General features: G+C 43.0%; 1 pseudogene; it reads left to right on the top strand.

The window, feature by feature from the left end:
* Positions 1-7,433, top strand: part of LOC109873446 (integrator complex subunit 2-like) — a 52,316-nt pseudogene extending 44,883 nt beyond the window's left edge.
* Positions 7,434-13,974: the final 6,541 nt, after the last annotated feature.

The raw sequence follows: 13,974 nt of genomic DNA, 5'->3' as shown, positions 1-13,974 counted from the left end.
TAAAGGTCTGATTGGTGGAATGCTGCAGAGATAATGATCTTTCTGGAAGCTTCTCCCATCTCCAGAAAATTAACTCTAGAGCTCTGTCAGAGTGACCATCGGGTTCTTGGTCACCTCCCTGACCAAGGCCCTTCACCCACGACTTGCTCAGTTTGGCTGGGGGGGCAGCTTTTGGAAGAGTCTTATAAGAATGATGGAGACCACTGTGTTCTTGGGGACCTTCAATGCAGCATACCTTTTTTGGTACCCTTCCCCAGATTTGTGCCTCTACACAATCCTGTCTTGGATCTCTACTGACAATTCCTTCGACCTCACGGCTTGGGTTTTGCTCTAACATACACTGTTATCTGTGGGACCTTGTATAGACCGGTGTGTGCCTTTCCAAATCATGTCAAATCAATTGAATTTATCACAAATGGACTTTAAGTTTTAGAAACATCTCAAGGATGATCAATGGAAACAGGATCCACCGGAGCTCAATTTTGAGTCTCATAGCAAAGGGTCTGAATATGTCATGGTATGTTTTTTAAATTTTTTGCTAGCATTTCTAAAATCCAGTTTTTGCTTTGTCATTATGGGGTATTGTGTGTAGATAAAAACAACAGTTTAATCAATTTTAGAATAAGGCTGTAACGTAATGTGGAGGGAATAAAAGTCAAGATGTCTGAATACTTTCTGAAGGCACTGTACATCCCTGTTAGTGAGCATTTTGCCTGTGCCAAGATAATCCATTGACCTGACAGGTGTTGCATATCAAGAAGCTGATTTAACAGCATGATCATAACACAGGTGCACCTTGTGCTGGGGACAATAAGGCCACTCTAAAATTTGCATTTTTGTCACACAACACAATGCCACAGATGTCTGAAGTTTTGAGGGAGTGTGCAATTGGCATGCTGACTGCAGGCTTGTCCACCAGAGCAGCTGTTGCCAGATAATTTAATGTTCATTTCTGTACCATAAGTCACCTGGCAGAACGTCAAACCGGCCTCACAACCGCAGATGGTGTGTAACCACGCCAGCCCAGGAACTCCACATCCAGCTTCTTCACTGGCGGGATCATCTAGGTCAGCCAGCCTGCAGCTGATGAAACTGTGGGTTTGCACAACCAAAGGATTTCTGCCCAAACTGTCAGAAATCGTCTCAGGGAAGCTCATCTGCGTGCTCGTCATCCTCACCAGGGTCTTGACCTGACTGCAGTTTGGCATCGTAACCGACTTCAGTGGGCAAATTATCATCTTTGATGGCCACTGGCACTCTAGAGAAGTGTGCTCTTCATGGATGAATCCCGGTTTCAACTGTGCCGGGCAGCTGGCAGGCAGCGTGTATGGCGTTATGTGGGCCGAGCGGTTTACGTTGTGAACACAGTGCCCCACGGTGGTGGTGGAGTTATGGTATGGGCAGGCATACGCTACAGACAACAAACACAATTGCATTTTATCGATGGCAATTTGAATGCACAGAAATACCGTGACGAGTTCCTAAGGTCCATTGTTGTGCTATTCATCCGCTGCCATCACCTCATGTTTGAGTATGATAATGCACGGCCCCTGTCGCAAGGACCTGTCCACAATTCCTGTAAGCTGAAAATGTCCCAGTTCTTTCATTGCTTGCATACTCACCAGACAGGTCACCCATTGAGCATTTTTTGGAATGCTCTGGATCGACGTGTACGACAGCGTGTTACAGCTCCGGACAAATATTAATCAACTTTGCACAGCCATTGAAGAAGAGTGGGACAACATTCCACAGTCCGCAATCAACAGCCTGATCAACTCCGTCGGTCACACTACATACTGCCTGTTTTTTTTTATGAATCTGTGACCTACATATGCTGTATTCCCAGTCATATGAAATCTATAGATTGGGGCCTAATTAATTTATTTCAATTGACTGATTTTCCTTCATTGAACTGTAACTCAGTAAATCTTTGAAATTGTTTCATGTTGCGTTTTTATATGTTTTGTTCAGTGTACATCAATTAGTTTCCAGGCCACAAAATGTATATGGCCTGTATTCATTTATAATGGAAACCTGTGTCTCTGGATGGGAAGGACTGGCATTAACTGTGGTTCTTGTCCCCCTCTACAGATTTTTGCCATCCAGCTGCTGTCCCACCTGTGTTCCCAGTACACAGTCCCTCAGCGTGGCACGTCTGGCTGTCAGCGTCATGGCTACCCTGCTCACAGCTCCCTCCCTCCCTCCCTCCCTCCCTCCCTCCCTCCCTCCCTCCCTCCCTCCCTCCCTCCCTCCCTCCCTCCCTCCCTCCCTCCCTCCCTCCCTCCCTCCCTCCCTCCCTCCCTCCCTCCCTCCCTCCCTCCCTCCCTCCCTCCCTCCCTCCCTCCCTCCCTCCCTCCCTCCCTCCCTCCCTTTCCTCCCCTTACTACATGTCCTACTTGCTGTGCCTCCCTTTCTGTACTTTAATATGTTACTGCCATCTCCTGGTGGGTCTCTGTTAGTGCAGTATTACTCATGTTATACTTTTTTTCTGTTTGTACTCACTTCCCTGCTGTTCATGAAGTTTTTGTATTTTTCATGCCCACTCTGCTGTGCCTGGTGGCATTCTGCCCGGCCTTCCCTCTGCTCTAGGATGACGTGGCGGCCCTGCTTGTGCAGGTGGGACAGGTCTGTGCCTCAGATGTTGCCACCAAGGCCAGGGATATCGACCTGCTCATCGCCAGTAAGTTTGTGTGTGTTTATGAGGCGCGAGTTGACTCTTAAACCGCAGTCCCTGTGGTTATATCTGCAGGGAGGGTGAGTTTAGGGTCATGAAATATTGTGTGGATGAAGGTGGGTGGTGCTGATTGAATAAAAAGAAAACAATGCATTACAAATCCATAAATGTACCATTCATATCTATAGGCTACTTTTAGGGGTTTCTTTCATTATTTTTTTATCTGGCATTAGTGCGTAGCCTAAGTTTTAAGGGCTAACTGTATGCTCAACAAATTTATTGCCAAATGCTTTTGAAAAAGTTCCACTGAGGCAAAAAGGGCAACGTCGGAGATTAATTCAACAAGAGAGAACCTGCAAATGGAGAGTTGAAAGTAAATCGAAGGGAAGGCCAGAACAGTAGATGAAGTGGTTAAAGAGGATGATACCTGTGCTGGATATGTTATGTGTGATGATTGTGAGGCGCTATACAAATTTGACAGGCACAAGACAGGGACTTCAAAATGGCACATCAAGGGAATTGTACTGTTCAGATGGGTTAAATGGAACAGTAGCCTAACTGAAATCTGGACACTGACTGTAAGTCTATAACCTCTCACGTAGCCTAATTTAATATGAACTTGCAGTAAAATGATACACCAGATATAGATTTTGTTTAGAGAACAGGAGTGGTGAAATGTTTTCTTTCTTTCAGCTCTCATGAGAGAATTCATGTATGAATAGTGGCCGTTTGTAAAGGTGGTGATGCGATCTTAATCAGCATAATAAAATCTTATAGTATTTCAATCACTTAAAATAATATGCATCCAAACTGAAATCATATCAAAAACATTCCTTAAAACCAGTCGGTTACGAATGGGTTATTAGCCATTGCGTGTGAGTTAACCAACAGCTGACCCACGCATCACTTGTGTTTTGTCTGTGAGATTAAATAAAAATATATTTTCGTATGCTATGCATCTCATTCTAGTTGCCATGTTTCCCCTGTTATTGATTGAGTAGTGTTGGAGAAGCCGAAGACCATGACCTGGATTGATATTTTGGAATGCTGGCATAGATTTACTCATTAGTGTAATTACATCAGTGACGTGATCGATTCGCAGTCGATTTCACCAAAATGTCAGTCCATTCTGGAGTTCAATGAAAAAGTGCACTTCAATGGAGAAAGTATATGTCCTGTACCATATAGAGTCATTTCTAAAGGTGTATCAAGGCAGCAGGCAAATTCAATAAATGTAAAATGTTATATATTGGCTAACAGTTGAGGAAATACTGACTGCGTCATCTGTTTTATAACTTACACATACACTTACCCCAGCAGACATGCCAGAGGGGGTCTTTTCACAGTCCCCAGGTCCAGAACCAATTCTAGGAAATGTACAGTATTTTACAGAGCCATGAGTGCATGGAACTCCCGTCTTATTTAGTGCGTGAACAGCAAACCTTGTTTCAAAAAACAAATAAAGCAACACCTCACGGCACAACCATGTGACCTACTTGTTGTGTGTATATATAGACATGTACAGTTGAAGTCGGAAGTTTACATACACTTAGGTTGGAGTCATTAAAACTCGTTTTTCAACCACTCCACTAATTTCTTGTTAACAAACTGTAGTTTTGGCAAGTCGGTTAGGACATCTACTTTGTGCATGACACAAGTAATTTTTCCAACAATTGTTTACAGACAGATTATTTAACTTATAATTCACTGTATCACAAATCCACTGGGTCAGAAGTTTACATACACTAAGTTGACTGTGCCTTTAAACAGCTTGGAAAATTCCAGAAAATTATGTCATGGCTTTAGAAGATTCTGATAGGCTAATTGACATCATTTGAGTCAATTGGAGGTGTACCTGTGGATGTATTTCAAGGCCAATTTTCAAACTCAGTGCCTCTTTGCTTGACATCATGGGAAAATCAAAAGAAATCAGCCAAGACCTCAGAAAAAAAATTGTTGACCTTCACAAGTCTGGTTCATCCTTGGGAGCAATTTCAAAATTTTTATTTTACCAGGCAAGTCAGTTAAGAACAAATTCTTATTTTCAATGACGGCCTAGGAACAGTGGGTTAACTGCCTGTTCAGGGGCAGAACAACAGATTTGTACCTTGCCAGCTCTGGGATTTGAACTTGCAACCTTCCGGTTACTAGTCCAACGCTCTAACCACTAGGCTACCCTGCCTGAAGTTACCACGTTCATCTGTACAAACAATAGTACGCAAGTCTAAACACCATGGGACCACGTAGCCGTCATACAACTCAGGAAGGAGTTCTGTCTCCTAGAGATGAACGTACTTTGGTGCGAAAAGTTAAGATGCTGGAGGAAACAGATTCAAAAGTATCTATATCCACACTAAAGAGTTCTATATCAACATAACCTGACAGGCCACTCTGCAAGGAAGAAGCCACTGCTCCAAAACCAACATAAAAAGCCAGACTACGGTTTGCAACTGCATATGGGGACAAAAATCATCCTTTTTGGAGAAATGTCCTCTGGTCTGATGAATCAAAAAAATAACTGTTTGGCCATAATGACCATTGTTATGTTTGGAGTAAAAAGGGGGAGGCTTGCAAGCAGAAGAACACCATCCCAACTGTGGAGCACGGGGGTGGCAGCATCATGTTGTGGGGGTGCTTTGCTGCAGGAGGGACTGGTGCACTTCACAAAATCGATGGCATCAAGAGGACGCACTTACACCTGCTCACCAGGTATATCTCTCTGGTCACCCCCAAAACCAATTCTTTCTTTGGCTGCCTCTCCTTCCAGTTCTCTGCTGCCAATGACTGGAACGAATTACAAAAATCTCTGAAACTGGAAACACTTATCTCCCTCACTAGCTTTAAGCACCAACTGTCAGAGCAGCTCACAGATTACTGCACCTGTACATGGCCCATCTATAATTTAGCTCAAACAACTACCTCTTTCCCTACTGTATTTATTTTATTTATTTATTTATTTTGCTCCATTGCACCCCATTATTTTTATTTCTACGTTGCACATTCTTCCACTGCAAATCTACCATTCCAGTGTTTTACTTGCTATATTGTATTTACTTCGCCACCATGGCCTTTTTTTGCCTTTACCTCCCTTATCTCACCTCATTTGCTCACATCGTATATAGACTTGTTTCTACTGTGTTATTGACTGTATGTTTGTTTTACTCCCTGTGTAAGTCTGTGTTGTTGTATGTGTCGAACTGCTTTGCTTTATCTTGGCCAGGTCGCAATTGTAAATGAGAACTTGTTCTCAACTTGCCTACCTGGTTAAATAAAGGTGAAATAAAAATATATATAAATAAATAAATAAAAAAGCTCTGTCAGGAGGAATGGGCTAAAATTCTTCCAACTTATTGTGGGAAGACTGTGGAAGGCAACCCAAAACATTTGACCCAAGTTAAACAATTTAAAGGCAATGCTACCAAATACTAATTGAGTCCATGTAAACTTCTGACCCACTGGAAATGTGATGAAAGAAATAAAAGCTGAAAGAAATCATTCTCTCTACTATTATTCTGACATTTCACATTCTTAAAATAAATTGGTGATCCTAACTGACCTAAAACAGGGAATTTTTACTCTGATTAAATGTCAGGAATTGTGAAAATCTGAGTTTAAATATATTTGGTTAAGGGGTATGTACATTTCCGACTTCAACAGTATGTGTAACTGATAGATGCACACACTACATGTTAATGTATTTAAATGGTAAATTATTTTGTCCTTTGTCTTTTTCGTTATATGTTGGACCCCAGTAAGACTAGCTGTCGCCATTGGCGTTAGCTAATGGGGTTCCTAATAAATCAAATCAAATACATACCCTCTCCCTCCTTCCCTTTGTCCCCTCCCACAATCCCCCCCCCCTCCCCTCTGTCCCTTAGGGTTGCAGTATCTGAAAGAGAAGCCCTGGGAGGTGTTGGTACCAGGAAGGGGTCAGTCCAAGCTGAGGCTTCCACAGAGGGCAGCAGAGGAGCTGGGTGGTGCCGACCCAGATGTCAAGCTCTGCCACCATATAGAAACCACCTTCATGGATATCTGCACCAGCCTCCACGGACTACAAACACAGAGACATGCAGGTAGAGAAGCACTGGGGCTGGAGGAGGGTTGTAGATTTAGATATGAGTGTTATTTTCAATAGTACTGTATGTTGTAGTGTGTATGCAATGACAGTGTTTTGTAGGTGTTGAAAGATATACGTCTGTTTTCTTGACCCCTTGACCCCTGTAAACATATATTTTTCTAATCTGCATGTCTTATTTTTCCCAGCAAAAACATGTATTTTTGAAGTGGTTAGGTGACATTGTGTTTTTATATTGTAAACTCAGCAAAAAAAGAAACGTCCTCTCACTGTCAACTGCATTTATTTTCCACAAACGTGTAAATATTTCTATGAACATAAAAATATTCTACAACTGAGACATAAACTGAACAAGTTCCACAGACATGTGACTAACAGAAATTGATTAATGTGTACCTGTCCCGCAGGTGTGATGTTCAGAGGTACCGATCTTGTGCAGGTGTTGTTACACGTGGTCTGCCACTGCGAGGACGATCAGCTGTCCGTCCTGTCTCCCTGAGGTGTTTCAGTCCTCCAGGACCAGTCTCCTATCTCTGCAGTAGTTATAATTCCACAGATGCCTGTCAGAGTTCTAGTGGTTTTGACCCCCAGGTTTATCTTTTCAGTGTGTCCCTCTGGGGCCATGCTACAGTTTACCGCACAGGGGCCTTCTATTGCCAATCCCGCTGCTGGGCTAAGAGCTAGAATACAGCATCGACTGCCTGCTATCAGTAAAGGCATCTGTCTCAATTATAATCAGCCAGGAGAAGTGTTTGCTTAGACACACCAACCACTTACCTATTATCATCATTATACCTCTTTTGACAGGTTCTTAAACAGCTGTTATACAACCTAGCCGGCACTCTGCATTCATTACAAGAGTGTTTTTGTAACATTTTAAACTGCTTGACTGCTGCTGATTGTGTACTAGAGAGAGGGAGACGTGTGGTGTGTGAACCATCTTCATTAGGGATGTCTTTGATGTAGTTCTAGTCAGAGGGCAAGGGGTGGATGGATGCTGGGTACATTATCTTTAATTACGACTCCTCTAACCTGGAGGCTCCTCTCTCTCTGGCTGTGGGCTCCCTCCTGCGCCCAGGTCTCTACGGTTAAGTGGTTTACAGAGTAGGGGATGCCCGTCACACCCTGAGCTATGAGCTGCGGCTGGATCAGATCTGCATAATGGGGGCGACGTGAACGAGCCCTATTAGAGAAACACCTGTTTAACCTTGAGCTGCCAAACAGACAGACATTAAAGGTAGGTCACATAACTTTATGAACTCTGTCTGAAGGGAGCATGTGTACTAGAGCTAGACAGTCAAACCAAGGAAAGTCTCTAGTCGACAGTAACACACTGTACATGCTTATGAGAAGACCGGCTGTGCACATCCATTATTTATGGAGCGTGTAGCGGCAAGATGCAAACCCAGCTGTCCAGGGCTTCTGTAATGGCTCTCGTGTTGCTGCTAAAGGGACTCTCTAGTCTTACCGGTGAGTGTTTAAACAGAGACTCAAGATCCCTTCAGTAGACACTTGCTAGATTGAAAGTGATTGCTTTGACTGCCATCTCTTGTAGGGGCTTAACAGCTTAATCTTCAACAATGAGTGAGTGATGTGCTGCTGCTACTTGATTAAGCTTTGTGGAGGAAATTGGAAGAATTAAACTTGAGCTGATAGAAAATAACACTTGGACTTATAATTGCCTACTGCTGATAGAGAGATCTGCACTGCAATTTAGGAGGGTGCTTCACGAGAATAGATTTTTCACTCATCTGGATGTATTAATCCAAAATCATCATTCTAAGGCTACCAAGTCCCTAGCTGTCAGATTATATTTTAAAGGTTTTCTGACTGACCTTCTATTCCAGGGATTCACCAGAGGGCAGTCTTGCCACGCGATAGACAAGTGCCCTCAGAATCCCAGGCAGGATTCATCATCGTTCACCACCACAGCACAGCTCCTCAGAGAGGTAGAATCTAAACTCATCTGGAGTCAGACTAGGGCTGCATCTCAAATGGGATACTATTTGGGATGCCGTCTAGGTTCTCATCCAACTGCTAGACTTCAGAGCATGATGTACTTCGAGACAGCATAGATTCCCAAGCTGCACTTGGGTCAGACAGACTTCCTGTTTAGATTCAGACACCCCGGCGCAAGATATGGCTCGGAAAACGTACCTCAATCCAGGGATGAGATATTAATTGGCCCATTATTCCAACAGTTACACAGAGAAGATTGAACGACTGCTAACTAGCAGCCTACCAACTAGTTCGGAGGGCCCTCTGTTACGTGTATGTGACCAAACTCTGAGGGTGACTTTAATAGAGCGGCGAGGGGATCAATAAACCCATCAACTTCAGGATACTGATTTAAATTCATGTTCCACTTTTAAATAATAAAACAAGCATGAAATTCAAATGAATTTTTTACAAGATTTAAACCTCAATAACATTTAATTTGGGTGCTATTTAATTTGTTTTACATGTCCCAAAATCAGAAACAAACACGCACACATAATTAGGTACGCTTATCGATTTATTTTTTCATTTAATTGTGCAAACTCCAAACACATCGCGGTTCGTGTTGAAATAGCACTTCGCTCTCGAGCCTGTTGGCTTGGTCTAAGTGGCTATCAGAGGGTCTAATTAGGGTCCATGTTCTTACTGCCTCAGCTTTGAAGGGGAAGGGACCAGTTTAGGATTCCGCATTAGAACCTGCACCCTTGGTGACACTAGTGAGGCATCATCTTAGTTTCCCTGGGGTCCCCCCTCTCATAAAATAAATGATAGATCTCATAAATTTACTGGTGCCTCCTAATTACATATTTTTATAGCAATGTCAGAGATGCCGCTTATGCTATACTTATTTTCTAGAGCGAATAGGACAGGCATTCCATGGAGGGATTATTGAGCTCCATCTTAATTTGCAGGTGAAATCTGAGTGCAGTCTTCTTTGTCTTGTGTGTAGTGGTTAGCTTGTGGATGCTGTTGTACGGCTCTGTGCGGCAGACTGACATGCAGAATGGGTTTACTGTTGCTGTAGCTCACTGATGCTTTGGGAGACGCCTCAGCCAAGCGGGGGTGAAATTACAGAGCGCTTTTGTTTTCAATGAGAGCAATGAGAACACCTCAATGAGAACAACTTTTACTCAAACCACACGTCTTTTCATTTTCTCTTCCACCCCATGAACATCACATTGTTTACTGCTATGCAGAGACGGAGGGGGGAGAGAGAGAGCATACATCTATGAGATTAGTCATTAGCTACCTCCCAATTAGATCTGTCAGTGTCATTCAGCGTGTGGGTTAATTATTTGCTCATTTGGTGCCGACAGACATTGAATTAGCCAGTTAATTGTGTGCTAAATGATTGCCGAGCCTGAGTGAGTGAGTGGAAAGGGAGTCTTCAATAACATTGCATGTCAATGAAGCTAAAGGTGTATGTATGACCTCCTACTGCAGAAGTGTGCTGCTTCTGCTGCCACATCTCTGTTCTCCACAGCAATCAGTAGGTTAACCAAAAAACAGCCCTTTGATGTCATCCAAATACACATACAATCACATTCCGGCTTTGATTTGGACAATTGACATCTGTTGTTGCATTTGCCATGTAGAGCTTATCTTATTTCTAACTGATGCCAACTTTCCACATGGTATATCGACTAGAACAAACATAGGATCAGAGTGAATAGAGTTACTGTATATGGTGATCTTTCCCAACAACAGCACTGAAAATTACGGAGACCATAGACCCTGTAACAATCCATTCATCTGGGGAAAAGTGGCACGGCACGGTCGATGCCAAGATATGATGTACCACAGCAGGCAGGCAAAGCTTTTTGTTTTGTAGTGTTGGATCAAATGGACTTGTTGAGAGAGCTGGCTCTAAAAACCACTGAGCCAGACACATTAAATCAAGCCCCCCCTCATCTCACAGACCAATTAGGAAATTACTTTTGTCTGTTGTTAATGTTGACAAAAGTACCCCTAATTATTAAATGTTTTTCTTTGTATTTTTATTATAAATATTGTTTTATTATATATAAAACAACTCCCCAACGGGCTCGGGAGGTGAAGGTCAAGACATGCGTCCTCCGAAACATGACCTGTCAAACCGCGCTTCTTAACACCGCCCGCCTAACCCGGAAGCCAGCCGCACCAATGTGTCGGAGGAAACACTGTTCAACTGACGACCGGGGGTCAGCTTGCAGGCGCCCATCCCACCACAAGGAGTCGCTAGAACGCAATGAGCCAAGTAAAGCCCCCCCCCCCCCCCCCCCGGCCACACCCTCCCTTAACTTGAAAGACACTGGGCCAATTGTGTGCCTCCCTATGGGATTCCCGATCACTGCCAGTTGTGATACAGCCCGGGATCGAACCCAGGTCTGTAGTGATGCCTCTGTGATGCAGTGCCTTGGACCCGTAAGAATTTAAAACAAGCAGGCTCACAGTTTGAGATTATGCTTTGTGGTTCCTGTTTTGTCATATTTGCTATAATGTAACTACCTTTAGAATGCCTCTGGGATATTTTAAACCATAATTGACTTATTTCCTGCTATACATACTACTGTACATATCATTTTCTTTTCCAAATGATATACTGTCTATACAAACCACGCATTTACAATTGATCGTTCTGACATTTACTGATTTCTTGTATACATTTCTTGCTCATTCTACTGCACTGCTGGAGCTAGTAACACACATTTTTGTTGCACCTGCTATAATACCTGCAAATCTGTGTACGCAACCAATATACTTGGATTTGATTTACTCTTTACACAGAGAGAGGCTATTTGTTCCTATTTACTCGATGGCAACAGAAGAGAAGCCCTTACAAGCCAATATAAATAGCACTTCAACTTGTTCTAAGTCATTGTAGTCAGGGACACAACTTTGGTTTTAGAAGCGGTGGGGACATAACCTTGATGGGTTCTGGGGGTCCTCCCCCATAATTATTTGGGGCATCTAAAGTTAATTTCCTGCATTTCTACACAATACAATATGACCCATGGCCCTTCGAGCTGTCTATAAAAATAAAATAAATGCCCACAGTCATCAAGCTAGGTATGAGATCATTATTAAATATGTTTAAGTGATTGGTAAGACTGAACTAGATCAAACATAATTCAATAATCAATATTGTGTTTGCACCTTTTAACCAGCCTAACAAACAACTCTTTAAAAACAGGCCAGCCCAAGCCGCCTGCACACCCAACCCTCACCAGTCTTGTCAATAGCTAAAAAAAAATTTGGAAAGGTTTGGAAACACTTTTTTTTTAAATACACACCGACACACATACATTAACACACAGAAACAGCACATCCTCCATATATAATTTATCTCATAGGCCTAATGGTACAGTAGAGATCTTTTTTTACTTTCACACAATATAGATGGGTCTCCCCTTCCTGTCCCTAGGGGTCCACCACCCAGCAGCGTCCCAACACAACACACCCCACTCAGCTTTAGGATCTTAGTGAAACATTCCTTATTGGTTTCAATTGTGTTAGCCCAAGGTCAGAGTGACAACCCAAAGGACAGCAGACTCCCAGGGCCTGGACTGAGCAGCCCAGCAGCTAGGGATTGCCTAAATAGGTATCTCCCCTGACGAGGGCATGTTTTCAATAGATTCCTTTCGTCGTACTGTATTCCATATAAGACATCCAGACCTTATGAAAGTTGCCCAGTATACCCTTGTAATAAATCAAATCTAGTGATACATAACTTGACATTTCTGCCATCCGTTGTCATTTGGGAGGATAACCTACATTCAAAGTAATGGCAATAAATTACTTAGCTGCCATAAATGCCTGGTTAAACAGTTTCTTCTGATTTGTCACTATCTTGAAAAAGTAAAGGGGAGCCACACATTCTAGGAGCTCAGATGGGGGGGGGGAGAATGGCTTTTTACCTGTCCCCAGTGAAAGTTCGCCCCTGATTTTGGTCACTAAAGCATTTTCTCACCTCACAGCTTAGAAAAAAGCTTTACAATGGGATTCATTTCAAAGGATTTCTTTGTTTTATTGACTGGTCAAAATACCTTCTTCACTGGAAATATTTGACCAGTCTATAATGTTTAGTTGTAAAGGGTTGCTGAGTGGGGACATTGACGTTAGGCAATTGACCAATTTATGAGGCTTGACTTTTTCCTGACATCCCTACAGGTGGGACACTGTCATCATGACATGAGCTGGTAAACCAGACAGTGACATGCAGTTACAGGAGTCACCTCAATATCAAGAGCCTTTTCAATTAGTCAGGAAAATGTCTTACAGCTCATTGTAGCTCAGAGTATGATAACCATCTCCACTGTCAGTTACAGGGTTTCATTGGTGTAATAGCAGGCAATCGGAACAATAAGGACCCGAATTAATCCAATGTCCAGCAGGTGTCTGTTATGAGGCCCTTTATTATCCACAATATGCTAGCTGGTGCTGCCTGTCTGTCTGCAGTGTGGCAGGTGTTTAGACAGGTCAGGCAGGGTCTAGGTCTGGTGTGGCAGGTGGGCCATTTGGTGAGAGCCAAATCTGTGCGTGTTTCCATTAGATGGGTAGGTACACCACTGTTCCTCATTATCTCCCTGGCAGCAGTAGAGGTGTGTGCCCATGTTGGACTGTCACAGCCTGTCTGTGTCACCCAGGAACCCGGGCAACGCTCACTGCTGAGGGGAAGATTCTTGTTATATATCACTGGTACTACTGAGCTAACCCTGAGACATGACTTTACACTCCTATAGAGACACCAGGATTAATACTGAGCATGAGGGAAAGTATCTTTCTGAGGGGTGTGGATACTGAATAGGGCAGTTTCCACTCAGTTTCTCTCAAGGCTAATATGTATCAAAAAGCACTGTTCTGCTTGATCAGAGAACAAGACTAAACAGACTGAGACTGTCATTCTCCACAGATCTTCTCTCCCCAGTCCCCCCTGTCTGTTTTCAACCTGAAATTGATTACATGCAGCATGAGTACTTTGTAGGTTTTTTTTGGCTGGGAATGTGTGTTTGGCTGGGAACAAAAGGACACCATTAAAGAGGTTTTGTATCATCCTCCAAAACTTTTATTTGAAACCCCCTGAGTTTAGGAGAGAGATGAGCGTCGGAAACGAATGGATCGGGAATTTAATTGGCAGCGTGTCAGCGGCATATTTGCATTTTGTTCTTTAAAGACGCTATTAATTACAACCGATTAAGAAATCTATGGAAAGATGAAACGTGTTGCACTCGTTCACTTATTGTCCTTC

This window comes from Oncorhynchus kisutch, linkage group LG28 (genome assembly GCF_002021735.2).
Source record: "Oncorhynchus kisutch isolate 150728-3 linkage group LG28, Okis_V2, whole genome shotgun sequence".
Lineage (NCBI taxonomy): Eukaryota > Metazoa > Chordata > Actinopteri > Salmoniformes > Salmonidae > Oncorhynchus > Oncorhynchus kisutch.
The sequence above is the reverse complement of the archived record's forward strand: the minus strand, read 5'-3'. Positions and strand labels throughout refer to the sequence as shown.